Source organism: Apus apus, chromosome 5 (assembly GCF_020740795.1).
Source record: "Apus apus isolate bApuApu2 chromosome 5, bApuApu2.pri.cur, whole genome shotgun sequence".
NCBI classification, from domain to species: Eukaryota; Metazoa; Chordata; class Aves; order Apodiformes; family Apodidae; genus Apus; species Apus apus.
This window is the reverse complement of record NC_067286.1, coordinates 57,338,843-57,344,842: the sequence shown is the minus strand read 5'-3', so window position 1 is coordinate 57,344,842 and position 6,000 is coordinate 57,338,843.

Here is a 6,000-nt window from a genome sequence, read left to right as displayed (position 1 = left end):
CTAGATGGCATGGAAAGGGAAAATGAGCACTGAATTATTTAAAAACCACAGGCAAAGATTCAAATATTATTTTTCTTTGCAAAAATCTAATGCAAAGAAAGTTTTTCACCTTCAGTTTCTCCTTCTATAACTTAACATGCACTTAAAATTACAAGGTTTTTCAGTCTCACGTGTCTGATTATTTCTGATTTCAAACCATGACAATTAAATTCGCAAATTTGATTTGCAAAAGACAGTTATCAAACTGCAGGTTTGTAAAATGCTGGGGCAAGGTATACCTCTGCTGGGGAAAGATGTTTAAAAAAGGTGAATAGCAATCAACTGAAACAAGAGGACTACATTCTGGTACGTCACCTATTGAATTATTTTGAAATCTGACCTTTTTTTTGGCTGAAAACGAAGTTTGTAGTGCATTTATTCAGATTTTTATTACATGATGTGAACAGAGCTATACTAATTAAATTATTGATAAAGTGGATTAATTTATCTGTAAATGAGCTGTTATGCATTTGTAAACCCACAGAATGTATCCAGAATTTCTCTCTAATTTTAAAGGGACTCTCGTACACCATATAAAAAAAAAACAAGAGAAAGTGAGCTGTGCCAAATACTATTTTGCTACCATCACTGTTTATTGACAGAAAAGATTTTTATCTTAACAAAGTGAGGGAACTGCTAACTTAATCTTTGATGTAAAATATTTTCCCATGATAATTTTCTGTCACCTTTATCCCATGTCTTTTTTATGACATATACATTAAGGCATTTCAAAGCTTAAAACATATTTTCTTCTATGGTGATTTACATCCAAACAAGTTGCCCAGGGAACTTTCTCTCAAACTGAAAACCCGTTTCCAAGGACAGATATTTATATAAAAGCCCCCATAAAAGGTTGTGGAAAAGCTACAAGGTTTTTGCTGCATTCCTGTTTCGAGAGGGGCTATGCTGAGCATACCAGAGAGAAGTATAAAGTAACATCACTCTATTAATGTTGCTAAATGTAGGCACTTTGTTCTGCACTGAACTTTATCAGTGAAGCAAAGAGAAATGAAAAATCTTCCTAGACCATAGGGATCTTTAAAGAGAAAAAAATTACGTATATATATGTATGTATGTGTATTTTTATAGTTATATAAAATACAAAATATTTTACTGTGCATTGGTTGTGACAAGGTTGGTTTTAAAGCAGTGGTTTTGAAGAGCAGTTTGGGCTGAAAAATTTGTTTCTTATTTGGAGTAGTAAGAACCATTTATATAAAGCCCCCTTGGGGCTTTTTTTGCATAATGTTGGTAGATCCTCTCTTCTTATTCTTATCTTAAGACCTGTTCTTAGGCGACAAATGTGCTCTCTGCCAAAAGTACAAAAACTTAACATCCTTTAATGTGCCAGAGAACAAGGAGCCAACTTCCCTTGATACCTGTCTGGGTCAGTACTGAGCTACCATGAGAGAAGCTTGGGGTTAGGGCTACTGCTCCTCAGACAATATGGACTCTGCTGGCAGAGAAATTCAGTCTCCAGGGCTGCCAGTCAAGCCTACATGGGCAGAACAACCATTTTTAGTTAATTAGTTCATGTGGTATATTTCTAAATCTGAGCAGGGCTGTGCTTCGGCAGTGGAACAAGGAATCTGCACTGAGAGAAGCCTGGATTCTTGGGGGGCTGAATCAACCAGGAGAAGGAATGTGGGAAAGTTAATTTGTGTGAGCTTTATGGGCCTTATCTTCAATAGGCACCCACCTGCCTCTGCTTCTAGGCAAGTCATGATAAGAGCTGAGTTCACAGCAAGCTAACAGGGAGGACAGTCCCTTGCTCTGAAAGCCGCTTTGCCTCCACTCTAAACCACTGGTTTGTGAAATAAGTGAAGGTGTTTCTTTCAGATGATAAAAGCTGCAAGGTGCCTAATCATAATATTGAATAACCAAATAACAGCAGCATAGTTCCAGTTATGGTTTCTGAAGCTGGTAAGCAAGTGAGAGCACTTCGCTTGCAACATGCCATGTGCCCTTGAAGACCTTCTTGAAACCCAGACCATCCAGATGGACAGTGGCACACTAGGAGATTTTAGCTGGGTATCTGTGCAAAGTTTTACAGTGCTGGTAGAGCCTCAATTGTTAGTAAAAGCAGTATATCCCAAGAGATAAAATCATTGAGATTCCCAGGAGATAAAACTCTTGAGGATCCCAGTGGATTAGACCAGTCTTTGTTGCTTTATTTGGCTATGAATCCTTAACTCGCTTTTGCCGTTTCCAAAAGGGTGGGAAGCAATTTTCTTTCAGTTTGGGAGCTAGGACCTATGTAACAAAAATTGCTGTAAAGTAATTCCCTTCTGTTAGTGACTTTGTGAGAAGGGAGGCTCTGCAGTTCTGGGAAAAGATCATAACTGACAATTATCAGACAGGGTCCTAATGTCACACCATCTCACAATAACTACGCACCAGAACACCGTGGGAATTCACGCAGGAGGTAAAACACACATTGGAAACCCATTCTGTCATGTAAAACCTGAGAGAGGAAAATTCCTGCCTAAGACAAGTGAGCACACAGACACAGGGCAGGAGGTCACACCTACCCTCCAGGCAATCGTCAGATTAAAATGCTGAGATGATGAGGAACTTGTTCTTTTGAGATAGCACCATCAGGTAGGGGGAAACAGCACTGGGCCTCTGGTCATCTGGTGGGTGCCATGAGCATTTATCCAGCTGCTTTTTCCACCCTGCCACTTGCAGCTGTATTTTAGCTAGTGAAAGGAGTGATGGACCAGGAGAGACAGTGTCATGTATTGACCATTTATTAGACGTCATTCTAATCAAGTTCTCACAACAAACTCTGATTGAGAGCTTGTTTTCAAATACTGTGTTAATCCTATGGAACGTTATTCTTTTTTAGCAACAGGTGAAATACCAGACTAATAAAACATTTTAGTAAATATTTTAATCTTGTACCAGAAGAGTTATGTGTATCTGGCCAAATTACATTTTCTTTATAGCCAAGTAACAAAAAAAGAAAAAAAAAAAAAGAAAAAAAAAAAAAAAAAAAGTGATAGCTGGATGAAACTCATTAGCCCAGGATCTGGGAAATTTCACTTTGACAACTGAAAAAAAAAAAAAAAGGCTTGGAAAAAAAAAAACTTCTCCTGTGCTTTTCATGTTTAAAAATTACTTAAGCTGAGAAAGTCTGTGCAGAGCCCCACCAGAGTAATTTATTCTCATGATCTGAAACGTCATATGGAGTCTACTTAATTCTGCCTTTACCGTCAGAAGAAAGATGGACCACTGTAAAAACAAAGGGCTCCGTTCTGATCACTCTCATTAAAGGTTTTGCTGCTCTTGTGAAGTGTGAGCAGGCATGCTTCTAATAGTTTTAAACCTGTGGGCAGAACTTATCAACAAACGCACACTCATGGCAAAGCCATTCACTCTCCTTTTCATCTGGGGGCTGTTAGTTTCTCTTTTTATGGTAGTGTTTATAACTGTTTTTAGCTGCCACTGCTCTTCCACATCTTCCCTGATGCTTGTCAACCTGTAGAGTAGGCTCTATAAAGTCCTACAGAGCTCAGTATGGTCTGTAAGAAACCTTAATTCCCTAGACATTGCTCTACTTGTATGTACTTTGTAAAGCAGAGTACCATCCCTTTTGATAAAAGTAGGAGCTGACTTCATGAACAGGTCTCCAGCCAGGCGAGGAGCCTTATGATTATGAGTTACATATATTTTCTGTGTTCAGAAGGTTTTGAGACAAGGTGATTTGAAAGTTTTTAATGAAGTACTCTACTGCCAACAAGGGCAGCTTAACATACCAAGGCATTGAATCAAAACATCTTGTTCATGCCTTGAATGGAAGGAAACTATTCTCACGTTGGTTATTTGGGAGTAGCTGCTGCTTTAGCTCGGCTGTGATACAAGTCCCTGCTTTTGGCTCCAAAAGTCTGAGCTGCATCCATCACGGCACAAATATGCAGCCCAGTGACAGGGAGCAGTCAGGGGCCATTACCAAGCCAAGTGCAAAACAAAGGTGGGAGTATAGCTTGAACACAGGTTTAGCTGGTTCTGATATCATCCTGCAGATAATAAGGCCTGCTAAGGCACTTTGCAGCAAAATCTTTGTCTTCATTCCATGCACTAGTCCTTTGTCTTAATCCCACAGAAATAGGTAGGGAGATCACCATTAAAAGGGCGTGGTGGTCAGGGTCCTACTCTTAGCACAGGGCAGAGGGGAAACACAAAAGGGGAGGTGCCATTCCTCACTTGATCACTTTTTCTGAGGCAGAACGGCTGCTTTTTCTGCTGTGGCATTTGTTCATTTCAGAGCTGACAGGCTGGTTTGTCTAGGTGGAGCTACTGGGTGTCCCCGCTATCTCTCTGGCAGTGGTTCAAGTGAAGTAACATTACATTCCTGCAGTGAAGGGGTGGGAGAGGCAGCCCCCTCCCTGACACTGTGTGCCTGCATCTCCCCATTGCCACGTATCCTGCCCGGATAGAGTGACAGCCGCGGCATTCCCGCCGCAGTCCTGCCATGCCCCAGAGCCCTGCCCAGCAGTTGTTGTAACTCAGCCTGTGGGATATTGCAGGACAATGGAATGAATCCAGATCTCTGGAATGCACTAGGAAATCTCTGTAGAAGGTGAACCTCTTGATTTTTCACTGATAGTTTTCCCCAATTTAGTTGGCTCTGTTGACTGGCAATGCTGAGGCCCTGCTGGAGATCATGGTCAAGCCTACATAGAGTGTGCAAGAACCTGTGCCATGGGATAGGCTTTAAACCTCATGGCAGTTTCTGCAAGGAAGCAAATGCTCTGGCAAGTTCATACATAAATAAGTTTATTTGCAGATAAAGGGAAATCTTTGCATGGAAGGATGTGACTCCTCCACCAAACTGCCCAGGAGCATTTGGCTGGTGGGGATGACTGCTCTAAACTACTACAGCCAAGCCCCTCACACTGAGCAGTCCTACACACTCCTGGAGTGTGTTCCTAGTCTGTTTTGTTTGGGGTCTTTATACTTAATCTTGGCATTTACACTTAAAGAGACTCAGCAGGACCCAAGGTGTGGTGTTAGAGCAGATGTTCTTTGCTGTGTGGCGTCCAGAAAGCAGTTCTGGACAACAAATCTGCCATGGTTTGTTTCTTTTTAACAATAGACCTTGAAGCATTACAAAATCTCTAGGCTTTTAGTCCTCTTTAATGTAGCACTAAGTCACCCTTCCATCTGTAATTTGAGCTGAAGAAAAAAACTGAGGGAGAAACAAAGAGAAAGAGTGAAACATTTCAGGCCACTGCTGATACTGAGCAACTATTTTTGTGCATATAATTTGCACAACATTTTTAGCACAGGGGTTGGCAAATCCCAGCTTGTCAAGCCAATTCATGCCATTAGCAGAAAACAAAGATCTGCTTGTGGATTCAGAGATCTTTAGCACAGCTGATTTTGGAAAGTGGTGAAAATAGTTCTTTTAAGTGTCAAAAATTCATGTTTGTATCCATAAAATGGTAGCTGAGATGGAAAAAAAAAATTGCCCTTTTGCTGTCATTGTAGTGCTGGCCATTTTTCAGTCATGGGATCTTTAAGTAAACCACCAAACCAAGAATGCAATAGCTTGTATGCTGGATAATGCTGCCCAGCAGAAGACATTTTCATTAGCTGGTTGATCTATGTTCATTCATCAGTCTCTAGTCTTCTGGGATGTCCTGGGAAACCCAAGGAACCCACAGCAAGGTGCATTAAATTAATAACTCATAAAAAAATAGAGCATAAAAAAAGAAAGACTCTGGATTGGGATGTATATAAAAAAGAAGTAGACACAGAAACTGAAGCACTGAGATTGCCAAAGAAAAAGTAAAATGCTTGAATTGGTGCCTTTTTGCCCTTAACCTTGAAGTGAGAAGTTTCTCTTAGTAAACTAAAGTCAAGTGAACTCACCTATCTGAAAAACAGCTCTTGAGAGGCCAAGATGAATGCCAAGCATGTGCATAGTGTTCCTGTTATCAAGTGCTTTCCTGACCT